At 37.6% G+C, this 25,856-nt stretch overlaps 1 pseudogene; it reads right to left on the bottom strand.

Moving 5' to 3' along the window:
- Positions 1–12,372: 12,372 nt before the first annotated feature.
- The window catches only part of LOC112619433, a 57,125-nt pseudogene continuing 43,641 nt past the window's right edge, over positions 12,373–25,856 (bottom strand).

Raw genomic sequence — 25,856 nt, 5'->3', positions numbered from 1 at the left:
AAGCAGCACTTACCACCAGCTGCAGCGGCAGGAAGGGGATATAATCTTGCCCTACACTGGCCGGGATAAGTACTCAGATTTCTCAGACAATGGGCAGGGCCATAGAGGTCCCAAGAGTTTATGTCTTCTGTCTTCAATTACCATGGCAGGTAGAGAAAAACCATCAGGTGGAGGCAGGATTAGGTGGGTCTGAGCTCAGACTCAGAAGTGGCTTGCTTCAGCTACTGTGGGGTATGGGGGATGCTTCTCAGGCCAATGGAGTTATGTTCCCAGGGGATTATGGCTGCTTCTGCAGTGTCATACAGGTCGCCAGGGAAGTGGGGGAAAGCCAGCAGTGACAGGTCTCACCTAGCTCCCATGCAGATAGCAAGACCAGTAACACTCCTGTTGTGCCCTCCCCTCCCAACAGCACTGAGTTTATATTCAGCTAGCAGGTGAATGGGGCTGAGATCTGGTCCCAGGCTACAAGCCTCCCAACTGAGAAAGCAAGCAGGGTTCTCAGGTCTCACCACCCCCCCCCCACCCCACCACCTGCCCACACCATCAACTGTAGCTTCTGTGCTCATATCTGCCCTTCTGTTGACCCCCCAGACTCTGTTCAGGAAAATTTGTGCTCAGTCAAAATTATTACAAAGTTTAGCTAGGCGCTTCCTTCACTCTGTGGCCCCTCCCCAGTTTCACTGGCTGCCTTCCCTTCTCCAAGGATCCCTGCAAGATAAGGCCAGGAATGGCTTTCCTAGGCTCAAGTTGAGGACTGGGAGTGCCTACAGGGATCTTCCTGCTGCTTCTCCTACTTTTATTTTTCAGTTGGCTCCCTAAATTTGTTTCAGCTCTGGGCAAGGTTAAATGCTCTCCAGTGATCTGGATTTTCAAGTTCCCCAGTGGAGATGTGTGTTCAAAGATGGACTTTTCTCCATCTCACACTTTGGGAACTCAGTTTTTCAGCTGTCTCAGTTTGCAACAGCAAGCCTCTTCTTTCAAAGGCTCTGTGAATTCTTTAGGTTTTCCTGGTATGTTCCTGTGGCAATTGTTGGAGAAAAAGTCCACAATGTGAATCTCCATATGCTGCTCTTTCCATCCAAGTGGGAGCTGCACGTTAGTTCTGTCTCCTCCTGCTGCTTTCCTGGAAAGTCTGTGGTATCTCTTTATAGTGACACAAGAACAAACTAACACAGATATCTTCAGTAGGCCTGTATGTTAGAACATGGTATGACCCGTACTTCATGTTTTCCATGAGTTATTAAAGATGTCTTGAGGGAAGAATGAAAGTTCTGCAATCTGCAGAGGAACTATAATGCCCTAACTCATTCATTTTTAATATATGTCTAAATAAACCCAGTTAAGGAAATAAACGGATTACATTATTCACTTTGGGGCTCTATAAGGTTCTTGCAAAAAAATTAACAATAATACTATAATTTATCAACTCTAAGACACATTTTTTCACACTTTAATATCTCTAAAATTAGAATTCTTCTAATAGTGTCACTTTATATTTAATTAGCAACTTTTTTTTAGTGTACATAAAAGAATGATGTGTTTTTTGATCAATGTCATCTTAAATTTGATTAAAAAGCAAAATAAAAAACACAGGTGACAACAGTAGCATCAACACTTCTAACTAAAGTAAGAGATCTTCATCAATCACCTTATGACAGGGAAACATTTATGATTGTGGGAGACCAAATATATGCTCCCTTAAAATGTGATAATAAGAAATTATAATACCCCACTTCAAAATATGCCTGTTTGGCATAAGCATTATTTTGAGATGATTATTTTGAGAGACTGCGGACACAGAAGAAGCTCTGAAAACATGAGTAGATGTAACAGAAATTTATATCTATGAAGAAATCTCCATTTGTAAAGGTGTCTCCCTCTCTACAAGAGAGAGAAAGATGATCTAACTCACCGATACTCTTATATTAATAGAGGTGGCACCAACTTAAATGTAACTTTAGATTTAAATCTGCCTTAATTCTACCTACTAACTTAAAATATCTTATTCTGTTTACCTTACTTTTCCTAGATGCTTCCTCATAACTGGCCTTCTCCCACACCATTCTTTCTTTGTTTCACCTGGAGATAAAATCTAAGTCTGAACTCAAAGCCATTTCTTTGAGATCTACTGGTTTCTCCTGGAGCTCCTATGTATACATGAGATATACATGTTATTAAACTTCTGTACATTTTTCTCTTGTTAATCTCTCTTTTGTTACAAGGGTTCATTCCAACTAAGAACTGCAAAGAGCAGAGAGAAAACTATTTCTTTTCTCTTACATCATCTTATTATAACTGACAAGCCAAAATAGGCTATCATAGTAGAGAACTTGATATATAAATTTAACTTACACTACTCTTAGTAGTAGACATTGCCCAAAGTGTACAATGTGTCTTGAGATATTAACTGCTGATAGTATGGAACCATCATGTTTAGAAAGTGTCAAAAGACAAAGTTACAACAAATTTAGCTTAAAGATCTTAACTGGCTTTATTTGCAAATGTCAGATCAAGCAACACTTCATTCCATAAAATAGAATGAGTGTTCTGATGAGCTGAGCAGAGTTTTCTTTTAAAGCCAGAAAAGGGCTGAGAAAAGCAGAAACAGAACACAAAAAGTGGGTTGGTCATTTCAAAGTTACTTTTTTTGTAAAAGATAAACAAAGGAGACTTTTTAAAAATCATGCTGGCTAAAACTGGCCTGTTTGGGGATTTGGCTATTATCTCTCTCTGTCTCCTGACTTCTTAGAAAGTCTGATAGACAACTTAGTTTCAGTTTGGTGATGTGGAACTTCAGCATGAGTGGCTCCATTTTGGTCTGTTGGCCTGGTGCAGCAGCCCAGTTCAAATCAATGGCCCCCTATAAATTTTATTTAATAGAAGAAGTTAAATACTAAGCATATATAAAATGAAAATATTCTGTATACTTTTTCTTTCAGTGACTGGAAAATGCATGTATGTTAAAGGCAATTAATTCTTGACCTGGTACTTTACGAAGTTTCATTCTATTTAATAATAATGATTGTGGCCTCTTTTGATGAATCTTAGTATTGTACCACAGAAGCATATTTAAATATTTTTACTTCTAGGATGTACAATCAAAGAAGTTGGAGATTGCTGATCTAGATAATACTGCTATACTCTTCAATTCATAGTTTCTCTAAACATGACAAGCAATCACTTAGGTTTCTGCTGATTAAAATGACAATTACGTTTTCACACTGCCTCTCTACAGTAGCACACAGATCACCCAGATTGGAGTGAAACATTGCTAAAACTTTGAGACACACAGTTATACACATGGCTGATCACATCAATTTTTATAAGTTACATTTGCCAGAATAGCCTCATTTTCACTCTGAAAATTCTGTCTCCTAACAAATAGCTTATATCAAGTGATGTTATCCTGCCTCTGACCTTGGGGAACCTTCTTTTTGTTGTCACTCCACATTAAGCCCTGCATAAGACAGCATTGGCCACAAAGGATCCTACTCCATAGCAATGAACATACTTAGTGCGCAGAACGTGATTACTAATACAATTTTCCACTAAATGAAACCAGAGATACTAAGAGACATGGCTGATTTCAGGGCTAGGACAGTATCAGTGTGAGAGATGAGTCTGGAACATCTTATTGTATCATAATTATTAAAGTTCTAGAAAGGAAGAAAGAAGAGAGAGAAAAAGAGAAAAAAATAAAGAAAAAGAGACAAAGAAAAAGAGAGGGGAGAGAGGCAAAAAGGAAGGAAGAAAGATCTTGCATGTTAGAGATACACAGGAACGAAACTGAAGGAGCTCCCAAAGGCCAGACATAAAACAATTTTGAGCACTAAAATAAATAAGAACAATAATAAATTATAAATCTTTAAAATTAATATTTAAGATTCCATGTTAAAAATAGATTAATTGATTAACAAGGGATGGATTTCTTATTTACAATGGAATAACAAAGGCGAACTGGTAAATGTGCAGCAAGAGCTGGAGTCACACATTCACATCACAAAATATATGATTCTGTTTATGTACACATTAATGAGCAGACAGAAAAAGAACACATGAAAATTGCTTCACATACATTTATTTATTTAATAGGTTGACAGCTTTCTTTTAGATTTTTCCTTTATGCATTTTATGTTTCTATATATTCCAAATTCTGTATAATGAGCATTATATGAAACAAGGTTTTACAGCCATCATGGTAAAGATTAGCTCAGGCAAGAATCCTGAATGAATGCTAAATCTAGGGGAAAATTTTGACAAGAAACAGGATATTTGCATAGTCTTAACGTGTCTCCCTACAGACTGCTGATTAGTTACAAGGGAGAAAACATAAACAGTAATTATACAGTAGAGAAATCAACAGCATCATTACCATAAGAACAACTTTAACATCACCTATGACAGAAAGTTGGACATAATGTGCCTCCATATGTGTGAAGAAAAACACGGTATCACATATGCTGCATTCTAGCTGAGAATCTATAGCCTGAATCTTATCATGAGGAAAGATGACAAACACAAAATGAGTAACATTCTATTAAAACAAACAAAAAAGATGGAGAAGACAGTAACTTCAAAAATGTCAATTGCCATAAAAGGCTGTACAATGTTCTATATTAAAGAAAGCTAGAAAGTGTTCTTCATATTAACTTATAATTTGCATCCTTCTAGTTACTACTCATGTGTTTAATTATAAAAATTTATTCCTCCTGTCTTTCCTTCTGGAGACAAATATACAAAGTCTAGATTTTCACAAGTCTGGCTGGTCTTAAAATGTTTATTGACAGAATAAAAGGAAATCAAAGAGAATGTATCCATTTTCTCTTAACTTTACAATATGCACCTCAAGCACGGACCATCATCACCTTAGAATTAGTTGGGGCTGGAGTGCAATGGTGCTATCTCGGCCCACTTCAACTATCTCTAGCCACTCCACTGCCTCCTGGGTTCAAGCAATTCTTGTGTCTCAGCCATCTAGTAGCTGAGATTACAGGCGTGTGCCACCACGCCCAACCAATTTTTTTATTTTCATTTTTAGTAGAGACATGTTGGACAGGCTGGTCTTGAACTCCTGATCTCAAGTGATCAGCCTGCCTCAGTCTCCCAAATTGAGTTAGGTCTTTAGAGTGCCTTTGAATATGACTATTGCAAAAGCCCTTTTATTTTGCGAAGAATCAATATCGTGAAAATGGCTATACTGCCCAAGGTAATTTATAGATTCAATGCCATCCCCACCAAGCCACTAATGACTTTCTTCACAGAATTGGAAAACACTACTTTAAAGTTCATGTGGAAGCAAAAAAAGAGCCCGCATGGCCAAGTCAATCCTAAGCCAAAAGAACAAAGCTGGAGGCATCATGCTACCTGACTTCAAACTATACTACAAGGCTACAGTAACCAAAACAGCATGGTACTGGTACCAAAACAGAGATATAGACCAATGGAACAGAACAGAGCCCTCAGAAATAATACCACACATCTACAACTATCTGATCTTTGACAAACCTGACAAAAATAAGAAATGGAGAAAGGATTCCCTATTTAACAAATGGTGCTGGGAAAACTGGCTAGCCATACGTAGAAAGCTGAAACTGGATCCCTTCCTTACACCTTATACAAAAATTAATTCAGGATGGATTAAAGACTTAAATGTTAGACCTAAAACCATAAAAACCCTAAAAGAAAACCTAGGCAATACCATTCAGGACACAGGCATGGGCAAGAACTTCAATTTGCAATCTACTCATCTGACAAAGGGCTAATATACAGAACCTACAAAGAACTCAAACAAATTTACAAGAAGAAAAAACAAACAACCCCATCAAAAAGTGGGCAAAGGATATGAACAGACACTTCTCAAAAGAAGACCTTTATGCAGCCAACAGACACATGAAAAAATGCTCATCATCACTAGCCATCAGAGAAATGCAAATCAAAACCACAATGAGATACCATCTCACACCAGTTAGAATGGCAATCATTAAAAAGTCAGGAAACAACAGGTGCTGGAGAGGATGTGGAGAAATAGGAACACTTTTACACTGTTGGTGGGACTGTAAACTAGTTCAACCATTGTGGAAAACAGTGTGGCAATTCCTTAGGAATCTAGAACTAGAAATACCATTTGACCCAGCCATTCCATTACTGGGTATATACCCAAAGTATTATAAATCATGCTGCTGTAAAGACACATGCACACGTATGTTTATTGTGGCACTATTCACAACAGCAAAGACTTGGAACCAACCCAAATGACCAACAATGATATACTGGATTAAGAAAATGTGGCACATATACACCGTGGAATACTACGCAGCCACAAAAAAGGATGAGTTCATGTCCTTTGTAGGGACATGGATGAAGCTGGAAACCATCATTCTCAGCAAACTATTGCAAGGACAAAAAACCAAACACTGCATGTTCTCACTCATAGGTGGGAAATGAACAATGAGAACACTTGAACACAGGGTGGGGAACATCACACACCAGGGCCTGTCGTGGTGTGGGAGGAGTGGGGAGGGATAGCATTAGGAGATATAACTAACGTAAATGACGAGTTAATGGGTGCAGCACACCAACATGGCACACGTATACATATGTAACAAAACTGCACGTTGTGCACATGTAATCTAGAACTTAAAGTATAATAAAATATATATATATATATAAAGAAAATACAAAAAAAACAAATATAAAATAAAATAAAATAAATTTGCCATTTCTGCCCCATCAGAACACTTTACAGAAACTTTTTATGTTTTTTAGGACCTGCCCTTTCAAGTCAACTTCCTTGTAACAGTCTCAGTCATGAAACAATTACTAGTTTTTGTCAGAATTGTTTGAAATATTTTTTCTGCGTAGTAATATAGGGAAATACTTAAAATATAGACATGTAGATAAATTGAGATTTATAAAACTACCCATTCTTTTAATTTTTTATTTTATCACTTGTGTCACAAGTATTAATTTCTTAAAAATAAGGAAATCTTTTTGGAGTGTACTATACATATCATGTTATATTATAGCAAAGCATTAAGTTTTGTGAAATGAGGAAGGGTGGAACTACTTTTGAAGTAAAGAACTCTTTTTCATGGAGGCCAGAGAGCAAGTCCTACTGGTTTGGCCACACCCCCGGGATACAGTGGCAACCTCAAAGGACCACAGGGTTTGAGGGTTATAACCATGGCTGTCTACTCCACAATGGAGGAGTGGTCTCAAACTCCTGACCTCAGGTGATCCACCTGACATTTTTGGAGGAGCAAGGCCTGACATTTTTTTCTTAACTTTAGGAGAAACATTCCCCAGTCAAATGACGATTTATTAGTGCACCCATCTGTTTTAGAATGTATAATAAATTGGTATTATAAGAGCTTGTAAATTCATACAAACAAGTAAAACAATCTAGTAAAACAGATTGATATGTGGCCAGTAAGACAGGCTAACAATAACACACAAAAAAACTCTAAAACAGGCAGAACTTCCAAGTGCTCTAGGAAACACATAAGCTATAAATGTGGTGTTAGATTTAATGGTAGTAACCAAGGAAGGCTTCAGAGAAGAACTGCATGGAAAGGTTCCAGGGATTTAGAAAGGCAGAGTTTGTGAAGAACATTCAGGCTAGAAGAATCCCATAAGCAAAGATCTGTGGGCATCTGTAGATAAGAAGAATAAAAGTGCAACAGTTAAATGCATTTTACATAGGGGGCTGGGGCTCCAGGGAAGGCTAGAAAGACTTAGTGGGGAATAAAATGACATTTCTCACTGTAATGCACTAAACAGAGACAATCATCTGGGGACTTGTTCCCATTTTGTGAGTGACTCTGAGTCTACCTACTCATTAAGGATTTCCATAGGTATCTCACCTTAAAGCTTTCTTGAACTTGTGGTGTCTTCTGTGCTACATCCTAGGGATGGAGATGAAGGAGGTGAGATATTTTAGGGCCACTGGTCTCCATCTGGAAAGCCAACTGAGCTAACTCATGAGGATTTTAAGGGACATGATACGTACCTCATCGCTAAGTAAAACTAAGTTTGGCACATCTGTTATGCCAGGAAGCTTCAGGGTATAATCATAGTATTTTTATTATTCCTTGGAGTTTTCACTTTTTGGTGTTTTTTTTTTTTTTTTTTTTTTTTGCCCATATACAGTATGTATTTTACATTAAGTTGGGTGTGGTTAATCCCACAGTTCTCTGCTGTATGAAATCACTGATGATACAGTTTTGCCAACCACTGCCTGTTTACTGCTATCACAAACATATTTTCTGTGATAAGGCTGGGAATCTCTTAAGAAAGAAAAAGCTGAAGGACATCCAGCAGCATATTTCAAGCACTTGTAGTAAGCAAGTGAATCAGGCCATCACCTAAGAACAGAAATAGCCTCTTTGCTCCAAGTGGCCCTTCAAGTGGCTGCCTTGGGGCACCCTAAAGAAGTCTAGTCAGCTGCTAGGTTTGAGCAATTCCAGGGGTGGTACCTTATAATAGTGGCATTATGATGATGAGATCAGCCAAGAATGAATTCACAGAAAGACCTCAGAAAGTCTGACATCATTTAAGGTCCTCAATTATCCAAGCAAAAGAAGAAGAATATGAAATGGGAACTTCCCCTGACATCTTGGCACAAACCCAAAGGGTCTGAATGTCCCACAGAAGGAAGCAGTTCTTCCTCTGCTTCTATGATGTTTTACTGAGTCATGAGATAGGGTTATATAAGTAGGGTATCTTAAATAAATTAGTGGATCTTAAAGTCAGAAAGGATTACTGGAGGTCACATCTGGTTTCAAGGTAGGTCCTCATAATGTAATATCCAAGAGAGATGAATTTAACAGAAGACATATGTATGGGAAAAACATAGGCTTTAGAGTCAGAAAGTCTACTTTCTTTCTTTTTTTTTTTTTTTTTTTTTTTTTTTAGACAGTGACTTGCTCTATGGCCCATGCTGGAGAGCAGTGGTGCAACCTCACTCAGCTCACTGCAACCTCCGCCTCCTAGGTTCAAGTGATTCTCGTGCCTCAGCCTCCTGAGTAGCTGGGATTACAGACACGTGCCACCACACCCAAATAATTTTTGTATTTTTAGTAGAGATGGGGTTTCACCATATTGGCCAGGCTGGTCTCGAACTCCTGACCTCAAGTATCTGCCCACCTCACCCTCCCAAGGTGCTGGGATTATAGGTGTAAGCCACCACACCCGGCAGAAACTTTTAAATCCCTCAGCTACCACACTTGGCCACGTGGAAGGCAAGGTATTAACAACATTGTTTTAAATAAAATAGTCTTAAGAAGTAAGTGGCATTATGTAGCTGGATGTACCTCATAGGCCAGCGAATCTCAAACTTGAATAGGCTGGGCATACAAACTATATGAAGATCTTCTTAAAATACAGATTGTAATTTGGTAGGTGTGGAGCAGGGCCTGGGAATGTGAACTTCTAACAAGCTCCCAATGGTGGCCCATGCACAAAGCACGTTTTGAATAGCATGGTGGTAGAGAGTAAAATGTCACACAGAATTGGTTATTATTTACTTATTTTAACAGGTTTTCAGGAAACAATATTCTTTAGCCTTTATGTTTTAATTTTCCCCCTCCTTCACTGACTTCTACCCTAACTCTCCACATTAAACCATATATCTGGTAAGAAGGCTCATGCTCACCTAACATAGTGAGCCCTACTAAAAACAACAACCAACAATTTCTAGACTAGTGGGCTTTGAAGACAGTGACTCTTTTTCACCAGTTTTTACATACAATACTTTCACAATTATCTCTGCATATATCAGAAATTTGGGAATTATACTGAGGCAAAAATATTTTTAAAGGGGTCGCTTGTTTAATTGCAAGAGAGAATGGAAGGAGTTTTATAAGAAGAATCCCTTGGAAATCATATATCATGAAAAATGTTTCAGTATATTTGTACATCTGTGTAATGTTTTATATATTTTATGATTTTCAGGGCATTTTCACATATGGCTTCAATCATTCTTCTAAAAGAAAAGGTAGGCCAGGCAGGTATCATTAGCCCCATTTTACAGGAGATGAAACTGGAATGTGGGGAGATGAAGTGAGTTGCTCAAAGTTACACTCATCCAGTTCTACAACACAAAGACAAAATGCAGATCTGAATTCTAATCCACTGCCCTTTTCTTTGTCTCCTCCTTCACCATGCCTTCCATAATGGCTCAAAAAAAGTTATGGTTTGGTTTTTCAAACTCTGGTTATGAGTGAGGCTGCCAGTAGAAGAGTATAAAAGGTGGCAGACATCCCAGATTCAGTTACTGTGGGATACTCCGTCAGCAGGGAGCCCATTAATGTAGATATCTCTCATTCTAATCAGATGAAAACCTACTCCAACCTTGAATTTTTAGATGATTCATTTGTTTGTTTCATTTCCAGCCAAGAATTCAATGTCCTGTTCCTTCTGGCATGTTTACGGATGAGAGTTAGAGCCTGGAGGTGGAGCACAACTTGATTATTACAATCATCCAAAATGGGCGCCTGCTTTTCTCCTCTCTAAAAATATTCTTGCCTTTCTTCTTCCCTAATCTACAGTATGTCCCTGACCATTTCCACTCATAGTGATCTCAATCTAGTTCCCTGTTCATGTTTCACTCGACTGTGTGTGTGTGTGTGTGTGTGTGTGTGTGTGTGTGTGTGTGTTTCATGACCAATGAAATTGAGAATTCCTTGTGGGCAGGAGCAAACATGTTTCAGTTTCATTTTACATTGAATATTTGAAATGAGGAAAAAAAAAAGAGGCAGAGTAAAAAATATATTTAATTTGGAGTCAGATGATCTCGATCAACTACTTGTTAGCCATGTTACCCCAAACCACTTCAACCCTGAGCTTTTGTTGCCTCATCTGGAAAGTGAGAATAGTAGTACCTACATCACAGTATTGTTATGAAAAGTGAATGAAATTACTTTGCAAACTCATAAGAGCTGTATCTGTGTAAAGAAGGTATTTGTATTTATTTTGAAAATAATGTACCTTAAATGAGAGGAGTGTGCTTGTAGCATCAGTCCTAAATGTACTCACTCCCCTCAAAAGCAATGTGCATTTCTGTGTTCTGCTATGCCAAGAAATATAGACACATGAAACAATACTATTAAAAATTGATTTTCTCAATGTGGAAAAGATAAAAGTTCTAGGATATGCTGAAATAAGACATAATCCAGATGCTGAAAATGTTCACTACAAGCTGTCAACACTAGTTGCATGAAAGTCAGATACTAGGATTTAGATTTTGGCCTAAGAAATTTCTTTTTAAATTCTCAGTATTCTTCAGAAATCTTAAGTCAATACCCTGAGAGAATAAAAATGATTCATTTTTCAGACTGAGAATGCTGGTATAAGGAGAACTCACATGCCTCCCACCTCCTCTGGAAGTGATTCTAAAAACCCAAACTCACCCATCCCTTCCTACTTATCCACTTCCTGATGGTACCACATCAGATGCTTCCCGTTCTTGGTCTTGAGACCATTCCACAGCTTTTCTCTCCTCTCTCTTGCTATAAATGAGCCCCCATCACACATATAACAATAGCTGACACATGTTGAATTACTATGAGGTGTCAGCAGTTGTATTGGTAATTTTTATTGTATTGGTAATATTGATATACATATCGGTAATATTGATCTACATCTGACAAGAAGGTTATTCTTGACCCGGTGTTATAGAAACCAAGACCCCAAGAATCTAAGTACATTGTTTAAAGTCTTTCTGTGGGTTGCAGAGGACCAGGATTTAACTGAGTCCCCGTGATACTCTGCTCTCGTCTTATCATTAAACAGCATTGTCTCTCTGTCAAAGCCTCACCTTTTCTCTTTCAAAAATATTTTACTTACATGAACTATTTTTTAAAACTGGTTTTAATCATTTGGATCTCTTCATGCACTCTTTCAAATGAAGTAAAACAACTTCCAGACAAATTTTTTTCTGAATCAAGTTGAAAACAACAAAGAATATATAAATAAATGTTTGAATAATGTTGAAAGTGTACAGCATTACCTGTATGTAACAAAATATTTCTTTTTTAAGGAGAAGGGAGAAGCTGAATTTTTAAAAAATCACTCAATTATGAAGCAAAGCCGCAAGTTCTAGTCATTGCCCTATAACTAACTTCTTGTGTGACCTGGGTAATTGTCTTCTCCAGACCTCAGATATTTCACTTACATATTGAGAAAGTTCTATGAAATGCCACTTACATAATGGCTGCCACCTTGTGATATTAGCTTTTCTAGTTTCATTCTCCATCTTTCCACACTCACATCCCCATCATTTCTTTCCTTGTCTTCCAATTTATCATTATTTGGCAATCAATATCTTGCTCAGGCATGTTTTATGTGTTTTCCAATGCAATATCCACACTATTTTTAACTTATCCATATACATGTAAAATCGTATATGTCACCACTTATAAAAAAGCCACATTTTGAGGGAACGAGGTTTCCTGTTTGGAGCTGTCTGGAGTTCACAAGGAAGCCGTCCTCATAACAGGGAACGTGAACGAAGACCAACTGGAAAAGTCCAGCTGAGAATGGAGCCACAGGCTTAGCTGTCCTCATTCCCCAACTCTTAGGTTGCTCCCGGTTGAACCTGTCCGGTTCACTAGGTCTATCCATCCATCCAGGAACTGCTTCTGTCACTATCTGGGACCTCCTTTCTGAGGCCTCTTCTATGTTGACCAACGCGTGGACAAATTCATTTTCATCACCAAGTTGACACTTTATTAGAAAATTGATGGAAAATATAAACCAAACACAAAAGATAAAAAGCACATTAAGTGGTGAGGTAAAATGGCACAAACTCCTAATTGTGCTCCAGTCCACCTTCTTGATGAAGAAGATAATTTCCTATCTGGGCTGCATATTCATCTTCTGAATATCAGAACACCCTAAACTGCTTGGCATGGTCCATGTAATCACTCCTAAAAGTCATTCTGACTTCGGGTCCCTGGGCAGTGTGATGTAAAGTAAGACCTGTTTTTTCTCTCTAGTTTCCCGATTATGTGGAGAAACACACAGACTTGGAATCAGACTGAACGAATTGCAGCCCTAGATCCAATACTGCTGTTGTGTGGCATGAATAAGTGAATTAACAAATCTGTGACTCAGTAAACTTATATGTACTATGGGAAAACAATAGTTTCCTTCAGTGGGTTTTGTGAGATTTAAATAAAATAGCATGGGTGAAATATCCAGGACAGCATCCAGTAGAGTTCTATTTCCATTTTCAGTATATGAAACATGCTTACAAGCCAGCCATTATTGTTGGAAGTATATGGTTTCTTTAGTTATAATTAAATGATATTTCTATCTGTGCCAGTGAGAGGAACTATCCAATGGGTGCTTTTCTACTTCCTGTCAGCTCCGTTGGCAAGACATTCATATAAAAAACCTGACTCTCACTATGTTCCTGCTTCTGGTCTGTGGGGAGCCAATTTGAAAGCAGAACTCATCTGACTTGCCTGGAATGTTTAAATCCATCCTGGCTTAAAAATACACCTTTCAAATGATTCCTGTCTGATAATCTGTTCAATTATACATCACCAGCAGAAGCCTAAATAATTCCTATATTTGGGGGCAATAATACCCATTCAAATGTTTGATAAAATATTGAAATTTGTCAGAAGGTAAGTAATAGGCACAGAGAGGTTCATTGTATTGTTTGTCTTTGGTGTAGGTTTAGAAATTTCTGTAATAAAATATAAAAGGAATTTCAAATTACTACTTACGTCATTATAAAACAACATTAGTTCCTCTTAATTTCACTTACTTTTTTCAAAACATTTTGTCTCACGACGTCCCAACTCATATCCTACACTCTGACTAGAAACAGTATTTACTTTCCTTTGTAAATGAGTAGCTGATTCGTCTCTAGAGCTGACCTGTGGTCCTTCACTTTAGCAGAGAACACTGCCCATGCAAACTCTGGACTTTCCATTCAAATTCATTAGTCTTCGCTGTCAGTGAGTTGAGCCCTTTTTTTCCTGAACACCGCGAATCACCTCCCATAACTAGCCTTCCATAAAGACATTTAACTTGGGTGAATAAATTGAGTCTATCTCAGGGCAACCACAATTGCATAAGGCTGTGTGCTGTGTTTCCATGAGAATCTTTGGGTCCTTATGTCTTTCCAATAGGGTTGGTTCCGCCTTCACTTTCATGTTCCTCAAGAACAAAGACAATGTGTTCTACTTCCACGATAATTTGCCACAAATACATATGCAATGTCTGTTGCAATCTGAACCCTCAGGATGTCACTTCAGGAATTTTTCTTTTTTGTATTTAGAGATCTGAAAGATTCTGACTTCTCTGGGAAACTAAACTGACACATTTCAGGTAAGGCAGGCCAAAACTTAAGTGATATTGAGGTCCTAAAGTCTAGACAGCCTAAATGACAAAGGCCATTTTCTAATACCCTCCCTCTTTTTAGTCTAAGTATGTAGATTTGTTTTTATTTTCTCTAATTCCTTTAGCTACCGTTTGTTCCTATCACATTGCTCAGTGGCATCAGCTCACTCCTTTTGCTGCTGCTACTTTAATAGCTGCTAGAAGAAAAAGCTGTTAGAGACAAATGCCCAACATAAATTGCTGGTGCCTTGAATGTGCTTAAAAAGTGTTTGTTGAGCAAATAATTGAACTACAATCATTATAACCCTACCCTCAAATTATTATTTTTTCTTTGAGGAAAGGTGAGCAGCTTGTGAGATAATTAGCATTGAGGAATAGTGCTATGATGTTTAGTATTCTTATTATGGAGAGAAAAACACTGTCTTGATGGGGCAGAAAGCAGCCGACTTATTTTGTAAAAAGGAGAGAAAGAAAAATAATTTTTTTCAAGGTTCTGGCTATATACCTAGTCAAATTGGAAAGCAAGGTTTTTGTAGAACCCTGAAATCCCTAAGATTTTGGTCCTAGGAACACATGCAGAAGGGACTAGACTAGAACATCACCAAAAACACCTTAAAATATAAAATTCTGATTCTGACAATTTGGTAGTAAAAGAACATATATTTATGTGATTTTTTAATTAAGAAAGGAGAAAAGAAAAATAATGAACAAATGAGAAAGGAAACAATGAAAGAAAAATAAATAACAAAAAATGGTAGAGAGAAATTGTCTTCTTGGGAAAGAAAAGAAGGAAAGAAGAAAGAGAGAGAGAAAGAAAGAGAGAGAGAGAGAGAAAGAAAGAAAGAAAGAAAGAAAGAAAGAAAGAAAGAAAGAGAGAGAGAAAGAAAGAGAGAGAGAGAAAGAAAGAAAGAAAGAAAGAAAGAAAGAAAGAAAGAAAGAAAGAAAGAAAGAAAGAAAGAAAGAAAGAAAGAAAGAAAGAAAGGAAGGAAGAAAGGAGGGAGGGAGGGAGGGAGGGAGGGAGGGAGGGAAAGAAAGAGAGAGGAAAGCAAGGAAGGAAGAGAGAGAGAGAGAGAGAGAGAGAGGGAGGGAGGGGGAGGGAGGGAAAGAAGGAGAAATAAAACAAGAAAAAGATGTATCCGCTTGAGTATTATTTGAGATTAAATAAGTAACTCCGTAAATTATTTTAAAATTGTGTTCATGTAGCTCCATCTATTGGCGGAAAGATTATCTTTCACATCCTTTCATTGAGGCTTTTCAAGTGTCAGTTGGTTTCTGACAGGTCAGGCCGTGGAACAAAGCTGAGAGAACTATATTCTTCCATGAAAATGTGTTCCACTCTGCTCTGAATAATGAGATGAACTACTTAGCTTGTAAATATTGGAGTTCTGTAAAATTACTACTGATTTTATTTTTAAGAGCTACATTAAGGACCCTGTATGGTTGAGACATGGTAATAAAAATTTAACAAGACCACACACTCTACGAGTCGTATTAAAATCCAATTTTGCTATGATTACTTTGGAGTCTATTTTCAGCGATGCTGAAATATGTGACTCTTGTCCTTAAGTAGATTAGCTGAGCTGAAACTAGACAATAACCATAAATATTTACAAAATAGACAATAACCATAAATATTTACAACAAAATAATGTCTTTTATAGAATATAAATCTTATGAAGCCATTTTTATTAGTTAATCCTTCTAATAGGGCAGAATTAAAGCATTGCTCTCCTCTCAATTGGATCGATGTCAAAACTAAGACAGAAAAAAGGAACTGAGACCAATTTGAATGCAAATCAGTGGCTGAGGTTCAGGGATCACATTGACATAGAGCTGAAAGATTTGCGGTTCAAGAATCAATCCCCTTAGTACTGCATAAGAATGCCTGAAATGTTTTCCTGGCATTTCGGCCTCTAAAAATTATGATGACACATCAAGGCTCGGGTAAGTTACATCCATTCCATCGATGTTTCTCTGATTTTCAGAGCCAAGATGTGCTCTTTTTCTATTCTGTATGCCAAACACATTTCACTTGTACATCTTTAAGGTCCTTTTAATATTTATATATGATAATTATTGAGTTTATATCCATACTGTGATCTACTTGGGAACAAGTGCCACCTATTTCTTTTCTTTTTTATTTATTTATTTATTTTTTTGCTGTTCCTAATTTTCACTGGAATGAGGAAGGGTATAATCAACTAGCTATGTGTACAAAAATACACACTGCCTAGTATCAACACCGAACATGGTAAAAACCCAAATAATTGTTTTCAGATAAATGAATTGAGTAACTGTTGATGAGTGAATAAATACATTCATGAAGGAATAAGCTCAGCAAAGTTCAAACAACAGGTCCGTATCTCCCTGGAACAAAGCTTGCTGGGACAACGAGCAATTGGAAATAATCGCAGTTAACATTTTCATGATCATACCTGTAGAGAGTTGAAAACATAGATTCTGTAGCAAGAAACATTAAGGCTTGAACACTGGCTTTTTCATTTCCGAACAGCACAAATTCAGGTAAGCTACTTAAATTTACAAATTCTGTTTCTTAATCTGTAAAATATGATTGCAAATAGAGTCCATATAAAATTAAATAAATAAATGCATGTTAATAATTTAGGGCGAGTGGCCAAGACAGCCTACTGGAAGCAGCTGGTGTGTGTGGCTCTCACCGAGAAGAACAGAAAGAGCGAGTAAATACAACACCTTCGATGGAAACATCCAGGTACTTGCATTGGGATTAATCAAAAAAAACAACTTGACCCACAGAGAATGAAGAAAAGCAAGATAGGACAATGGCCCACCTTGGAGCAACACAGAGCCAGGGGCTCTTCCCCTGCCCAGGGAAGCGGCAAGTAAATGAGCAACCCCAGGAAACCACGCTTCTCTCACAGATTTTTGCAACCCCTCTGGTCAGGAGATCTCCTTGTGCACTCCCTCCACCGGGGCCTTCAGTCTTCAGTTTGACAGACAGAGCTACCTGGAATCTCAGCAGAGCCGCCACCCAGACATGTGTGGAGACCCTGGAGATTTAGACACTCGGGCTTTCCTGCAAAAATAGCTGCAGCTCTGGCAAAGTAGGGTATTAGATTCCCGTACATACCCCTAGGAAGGAGCTGAGCAGCAACAGCTCACAGGCCATACTTTAGGGCACCTCACAAGATAAGACCCACTGGTTCGGAATTCCAGCCAACTACTGGTAGCGGTGTTGCACCTCCCTAAGAAGGATCTCCCAGCAGGAGGAACAGCTGCCACCTTTGATGTTTGGGTGCCTTAGCCACTCCAGTCTTCAGGCTTTGGAGAGTCTGAGCCAACCCAGAGAGAAAGGGATCCCTCAGCACAGCACAGCACTGCTGTGCTACGAAAATGTGGCCAGACTGCTGCTTTAAGAAGGTGTCTGGCCCCATTCCTCCTTACTGGACAGGGCTTCCCAACTGGGGCCTCCAGCCACCCCTGCCCAAGCTCTCCAGCTGACAGCAACCTGAATTCCCCCTAGGACAATGCTCCCAGAGGTTGGGGTGGGCCACCATCTTTGCTATTCTTGTGATTTACCCATTCTAGCCTTTGGGCTTCAGAGTGTCTGAGGCAACCAGAAGCTGAAGTGAATCCCCAGCACAGCACAGATGCTCTACCAAAACATGGGCAGACAGCTTTTTTAAGTGGTCCCAACCTTGTTACCCCTCACTGGGAGGGATGCCTCAACCAGGGCCTCCAGCTACTTCCTACAGGTACCTTTGGTCCAGCAACAGGTCCGTGGACAAAGCTTGTAGAGGGAGAGACAGGCTGCCATCTTTGCTGTTTCACAGCCTTCACTAGTGACATCTCCAGGTCCTGGAAAATCCAGGATGACTAGGGACTGGAGCAGGCCCCAAGCATATTACAGCAGCCCTACAGAAAAGTGGCCAGACTATTACATGGGTACCCTTTGCCATATCTCATCCCCAGGCAAGTCCTACAGTTCTCGTTCTCCAGTCACCTCATGTCAGAACAATTGGGCCACTAACAACTCAGCAGCTCACTGAACAGAGCCTCCAGGGACAACTGAAAGCCTCTCTACCACTGCTTCTGCAATGGAACTGCCTTTGCCACTCTCAGACTAAGGAAAAAGCAAAGATCCTAAGTGCCTCATCCATAACTCCAACAAGCTGCGAGCTGACCCAAGGAGAGGAGGCCAGTCCATCTCCCCATAGGTCTCACCCCACCCCCCAACACACACACACATGCACACCCACACACACACACAGCTTGTCACCAGACAAGGAACCCTTGGCTTGAGCCCACAGCACAAACCCTCCATCGGGGCTGAATGCACTGAGTGATTGCTGACCTGCATCTCTCTGGGGTGGAGCCCCTACAAGTCAAGCAAACGATCCTTGGCCACAGCCACTACTAAGATTTTTCACTCTGCTGCCTCTAAGCTAGGGAAGGAACATAAACACAGTGGGCAGCCCAGGAGTCCCAAGTAATGAACTACTGCCAGCACTCAAGGGGCAGAGGAACCCCCACTTTCAGAGCACTGAGAGGGAACACAACTACAACTGTGAGGAAACACAGGAGAGCCGCACAACCATGCAAGCATCTACCCACTGATCAATAAGCCTGTCAACTGCTGGATCATATCCTAAAGCTCCAATGCCAAAATACCTCACTAACATAGCCCCCACTGAAACCAGAGACGAAAAGTCAGCTTCAAATAAAGAACCTACACAAAGCCTTGGCCCAGTGAAAACATCCAGAAAGGAAGTCTATTGAGTGGACTCAATCTACACTGCAGTAAAAGGAACACTCACACAGAGTTGAGAAAGAACCAACCAAGAACTCGGGTAATTCAAATGTCCAGAGTGTCATATGCCCTCCAAACAACAGCACCAGTTCTCCAACAAGAGTTATTAACCAGGCCAAACTGGCTGGAATGACAGAAATGTAATTCGGAATATAGATAGGAACAAAGATCATTGAGATTCAGGAGGATGACAAAACACAATCCAAGCAAAATAAGAATCACAATAAAATGATACAGTATCTGAAGGACAAAATAGCAGGTATAAAAAATAACCTAATATAGAATTTTACAATGCAATTACAACAATTAACAGCAGAATAAACTAAGCTGAAGAAATAACCTCAGAAGTTGAAGACTGGGTCTCTGAAATAAGACAATCGGGTAAAAATAAAGAAAAAATAATTTAAAAAATGAACAAAACCTCCAAGTATAAGATTATGTAAAGAGGCCAAATCTATGGATCACTGGCATCCCTGAAAGGGAAGAGAAGAAAACATACCACTTGGAAAATATAATTTAGGATATCATCCATGAAAACTTCGCCAACCTTGCTAGGGAGGCCAACAGTCAAATTCAGAAAATACATACAACTCCTGCAAGAATCTACACAAGAACATCTCCCAGACACATAATCATCAGACCTTCCAAGGCTGAAAAGAAGTGAAAGAAAGAATGTTAAAGGCAGTTAGACAGAAAGAGCAAGTCACCTACAATGGGATCCCCATCAGGCTAACAGTGGACCTCTCAGCTGAAACCCTACAAGCAAGAAGAGATTGAGGGACTATATTCAACATTTGTAAAGAAAAAAATCTTCAGCCAAGAATTCCATATCAAGCCAAATTAAGCTAAGTGAAGGAGAAATAAGATTATTTTCAGATAAGAAAATGTTGAAGGATTTTATTACCACCAGACCTGCCTTACAAGAGATCTTGAAAGAAGTACAAACTACAGAAAGAAAAGACTGCTACCAGCTAATTAAAAGAACACACTTTAACACACAGACCAGTGTCACTGTAAAGCAACCACACAAACATGCTGACACAATAACCAACTAACAGCACAATGACAGGATCAAATCCACACATATCAACAGTAACCTTGAATGTAAACAGGCTAAATGCCCCAGTTAAAAGACACAGAGTGGCAAGCTGGATAAAAATGCAAGATCCAATGATAGGCTGTCCTTCAAGAGACCCATATCACACATAATGACACTCATAGGCTCAAAACAAAGGGATGGAGGAAAATCTACCAAGCAAATGGAAAACAGAAAGAAACAGGGGTTGAAATTCTAATTTCAGAAAACAACAGATTTCAAACCAACAAAAATCAAAAAAGACAAGGAAGGGTATCACATAATGGTAAAGGGTTCAATTCAACAAGAAGACCTAAGTATCCTAAGTACATATGCCCCCAACACAGGAGCTCTCAGATTCATAAAACAAGTTCTTAGAGACCTACAAAGAGACATAGGCTCCCACACAATAATAGTGGGAGACTTCAACAATCCACTTACTATGTTAGACAGATCACTGAGGCAGAAAATTAACAAACATATTTAGAACAGAAACTCAACATTGGATCAAATGGATTTAACATACCTTTACATAAGCCTTCAACCAAAAACAACAGAATATACATTCTTCTCATTGTCACATGGCAAATACTCTAAAATAAATCACATAATTGGACATAAAACAATTCTCAACAAATTTAAAATAACCGAAATTATACCAAATACACTCTCAGATCACAGCACAATAAAAATAGAAGTTAACACAGTGAAAATTGCTCAAAGCCGTACATGCAAATTAAATGACATGCTCCTGAATGACATTTGGGTAAATAATGAAATTAAGGCAGAAGTCAAGAAGTTCTTTGAAAATAATAAGAACAAAGATAAAACATAGCAGAATCTCTGGGACCTGTACAGCTAAGGCAGTGTTAACATAAAAATTCATAGCACTAAATGCCTTCATCAAAAAGTTAGAAAGACCTCAAATTAACAACCTAACTACACAACTGACAAACACACTTAAAACTATTATGACAGAATCTTATTTATCTCTACGTGTATCCAAACCCCATGCTGATATTACCTAAAGGTGTAGTTACACCCTTGTCACTTAAAACCATTTCTTAGACAAATAATATTTAGATTTATTAATCTTGTTTACTTATTTCCTTGCTTGCTCATCCTTAATGCATCTTAATATTTACTATTAACTTTTTTTTTTTCTTGGTAGACGATGTTAGTTTTTTGCTCTTTCAGACAGGATCTGAGGATCATCAACTTTATAACCATTGTATATATAAAATTACTGACTCAGATAAAATAGGTTAGCTGAGTATAAAATTCTATATTCAATTATTTTGTTTCAATTGTATAAAGATATTGCTACTTCGTCTTTTTGAATACAATATTACTGATATTGTTCTAGTTCTCATTTCTTTATGTTTATTTTTTTCTTCTGTGTAAAATTTCTCCTTAGAAGCTAAATTATTTCTTCAGGTTTCATTTTGTTATTTCTAGTTGTGAATATTTGTTCTTATGCTTTTTATTGATGGTGCTTGGCAATTAAAAAGTTCTTTAATTTTAGCCATCATCTTTCTTTTTAAAATTTTGTTAACTTGGCCAGGCAGGATGGCTCATGCCTGTAATCCCAGGACTTAGGAAGGCCAAGGTGGGCGGATCACCTGAGGTCAGGGTTAGAGACCAGCCTGGCCAACATGGTGAAAACCTGTCTCTACTAAAAATACAAAAATTAGCTGGACATGGTGGTGGGCATCTATAATCCCAGCTACTTGACAGGCTGAGGCAGGAGAATCACTTGAACCAGGGAGGCGGAGGTTGCAGTGAGCTGAGGTCACACTACTGCACCCCAGACTGGGTGACAGAGCAAGACTCTGTATCATAAATAAGTAATTGTGTTAACTTTATTTTGAAGCTTTCAAAATTTTTTTATTTTTAATTTTTATGGGTACATACTAGGTGATTATATTTATGGGGTACAGGAGATGTTCTGATACTGGCATACAATGCATAATAACCACATCAGGGATAATGGGGTATCCATCCCCTTAAGCATTTATCCTTTATATTCCAAGCAATTGAATTATACTCTATTTTTAAATGTATAATTAAGTTATTATTGACTATAGTCACCCTGCTGTGCTATCAAATAGTACGTCATTTTCATACTTCCTAAGTTTTTTGGACCCACTAATCCTCCCATCTCCCCGGGAACCCCTCACCAACCCCCACAACCCTTCCCAACTTCTGGTAACCATCCTTTTACTCTCTATAAGTTCAATTGTTTTAGTTTTAGATCCCAAAATAAATGAGAACATGTGATGTTTGTCTGTCTTTGTGCCTGGCTTATTTCCCTTAACAAAATTATCTCCAGTTCCATCCATGTTGTTACAAATGACAGGATCGAATTCTTTTTTCATGGCTGAATAGTACTTCATTGTGTCTATGTACTACATTTTCTTTATCCATTCATCTGTTGATGGACACTTAGGTTGCTTCCAAATCTTGGCTACTGTGAATAGTGCTGCAACAAACATGGGAGTGCAGATATATCTTCAATATACTGATTACCTTTCATTTGGGTATATACCCAGCAATGGGATTGCTGGATCATATGGTAGTTCTATTTTTACTTTTTTGAGGAACTTCTAAATTGTTCTCCATAGTGGTTGTACTAATTTACATTCCATTTTCTCCACATCCTTGCCAGCATTTGTTATTGCCTGTCTTTTGGATATAAGTCATTTTAACTGGGGTGAGATTATATCCCATTGTAATTTTGATTTGCATTTCTCTGATGATCAGTGATGTTGAGCACCTTTTCACATGCCCATTTGCCATTTGTTTGTCTTCTTTTGAGAAATGTCTATTGAAATATTTTGCCCATTTTTTGATCAGACTATTAGTTTTTTTCTTCTAGAATTATTTGAGCACCTTATATATTCCGGTTATTAATCCCCTGTCAGATGAGTAGTTAGCAAATATTTTCTCCCATTCTATGAGTTGTCTCTTCACTTTGTTGATTATTTATTTTGCTATGCAGAAGTCTTTTAACTTAATGTGATCCCATTTGTCCATTCTTGCTTTGGTCACCCATGCTTGCAGGGTATTGCTGAAAAAATTTTGGCCCAGACCAATGTCCTGGACACTTTCCTCAATGTTTTCTTATGGTAGTTTTATATTTTGAGGTCTTAGATTTAAGGCTTTAATCCATGTTGATTTATTTTTTTTGTATATGGTGAGAGGCAGGGGTCTAGTTTCATGATCTTGCATGTGAATATCTAGTTTTCCCTGATGGTCTTTTCCCCATGTATGTTTTTGGTAGCTTTGTTGAAAATAAGTTCACTGTAGGTGTATGAATTTGTTTCTGGGTTTCTACTCTGTTCCATTGGTTTATGTGCTTGTTTTTATGCCAGTACCATGCTGTTTCAGTTACCATACCTCTGTAGTATAATTTGAAGTCAGGTAATGTGATTCCTCCAGTTTTGTTCATTTTGCTTAGGATAGCCTTGGCTATTCTGCTTTTTTATTTTTATTTTTTTCTTGTGGTTCCATATAAATTTTGCAATACCTTTTTTCTATTCTGTGATGAATGCCATCCGTATTTTCATAGACATCGCACTGAATCTGCAGAATACTTTAGATAATATGGACATTTTAACAATTTTATTTTTTTTAATCCATGAACATGGACTATATTTCCATTTTTTGGTGTCCTCTTCAATTTTTCCATCTATGTTTTATAGTTTTCATTATAGAGATCTTTCACTTATTTGGTTAATTCCTAGGTTTTTAATTTTATGTTTGGCTATTGTAAATAGGATTACTTTTTAAATTTCTTTTTCAGATTATTCACTGTTGGTATACAGTCATCTTTCTTTACTTTTGGAAAATTCTTGACCATGCATTTCTCTAAATATCTTTCCCCTTTAGTCTCTCCATTCTTTTTTCTGGGGCTTCTTTTAGCTGAATCTTAGCAGTCTGTTAAGTTTTTTCTTAATATTTTTCTTTTTCTTAATTTTTTAAGTTTTTTCTTAAGTTTTTTTAAAAGTTTTTCCTTAATATTTTTATTTTTCTTTTTTTTCTTAATATTTTTCTCTTTTTTTTTGAACTCTGTCAGGAAATTTCTCAGCTCAGTTTTCTAGCATATTTTTTGTCTTTCTATTGAACTTTTTGAAATAAAAGTACATTAAAACACTTTTTGGAATTCTTAGTTTGTCATAACTGTTTTTTATCTTTTTTGTAATGTGTGGTTCTTGCTTACTGGAAGAAGTTACTTCCTTTGACTCTTCGAGACTATGAAATATTTCAATATTTCATTTTTTACTTTGTATTATTATCCCAACTTTCTTGGCCATAAGTTCTCTTAACGTTTGAGTTTATTGTGCTTCTGGAAAGATTTGGTATTACCTAATTATTTAAGTTTCTTAGTTTTTTGCAAAAGAAGTCTTATTTTCATACCTTATGATGCGAATTTCCCATAGTGAGATGTTATAATAGCACCAACACTAACCTTGAAGGCAGCTTAGCTTTAGACTTGTCTACTGGGCAAGGAAGCCTCAGAATTTGTTTCTAAGCAATGCAGCTCCAGTTTCAGATTCATGATAGTAAAGAAGCAGCCTTTGCTGTGGTGTTCACTTTGCATTACTATTTTAGAAATGCCTCTCCAATTCTTATTTATAAAGAGCTCTCTTATATGTTTTTGAGCGTGGTTAAGAATTTTTTCATTTTATTCAAATTATATCATTTTAATGGGTTTAGTTTTGATGGGAAGATATTTTATTATATTCTCTATCTGCATTCTTAAAACAAAATAACAACTCTTATATTTCTAGCTTCCTAAAAGGTTTTATCAGAAATAAGATTATGTTTACCATACCCTTTTAGCAAAATTTGAGGTGATTATATTACTGTATCTTCCACTGCACTGATAAGCCATATTACATCATTGATCTCCAAAGAGATACATGAGCACCTCAGTAGCTGTTTGCCTACTTTATGTTGGATAATATTTTTCTAGTTCCTGTGAAATGTTTCTTAGTGTTTGTATTTTGATTTTCTTTGTTTTATTTTATTTTCTGCTTTCTCATTCTTGTTTTGAAATGAGAATTCCTAGGTCTAGCATTAAAATGTATATTATATGAGTGTTTTTACCTAGATTCCTTCTTCTCTCTAATTGATTACTAGAAAAATCGTATTCTTTTAAATTAATCTGAAGCTTATTTTTAATATTTTCTGGCTTCTGGCTCATTTGTCTTTGTGTAGCAGAAAATATTTCTGGAAAACTTGGAGTTAATTATTATATTTCAGTTGAGTAATTAAGTCTTCAAAAAATGAAAAACTTAAAACTGTTACTGAAATGGACCACACTTGTTGGTCTAGGGTCTCTATATGTTACTGGGAGTATGATAGTCTACTTTCTATTAAATTCTGTCTTTGAAAATATGATATTTCTGTATACAAAGACTGAAATAAGTATGGCAAATACAACCCTACCTAGATACCTAAGAGTTTGTCCTGACCCTGGCCACCACACAATGCTTCGTAATATTTATAGTTCAGAAATGACTCTATTGCTTCTCTTCAGCAAAATTCCGTATCTCTGAAGGAGCATGGGTAATGGCAGTGAAATTTCCTACCATTTTCCCGCTTGGCTTTGTTATCTTGCTTCATTGAGATTAT

This window comes from Theropithecus gelada, chromosome 2 (genome assembly GCF_003255815.1).
Source record: "Theropithecus gelada isolate Dixy chromosome 2, Tgel_1.0, whole genome shotgun sequence".
Lineage (NCBI taxonomy): Eukaryota > Metazoa > Chordata > Mammalia > Primates > Cercopithecidae > Theropithecus > Theropithecus gelada.
This window is presented reverse-complemented; position numbering and strand designations above follow the sequence as displayed.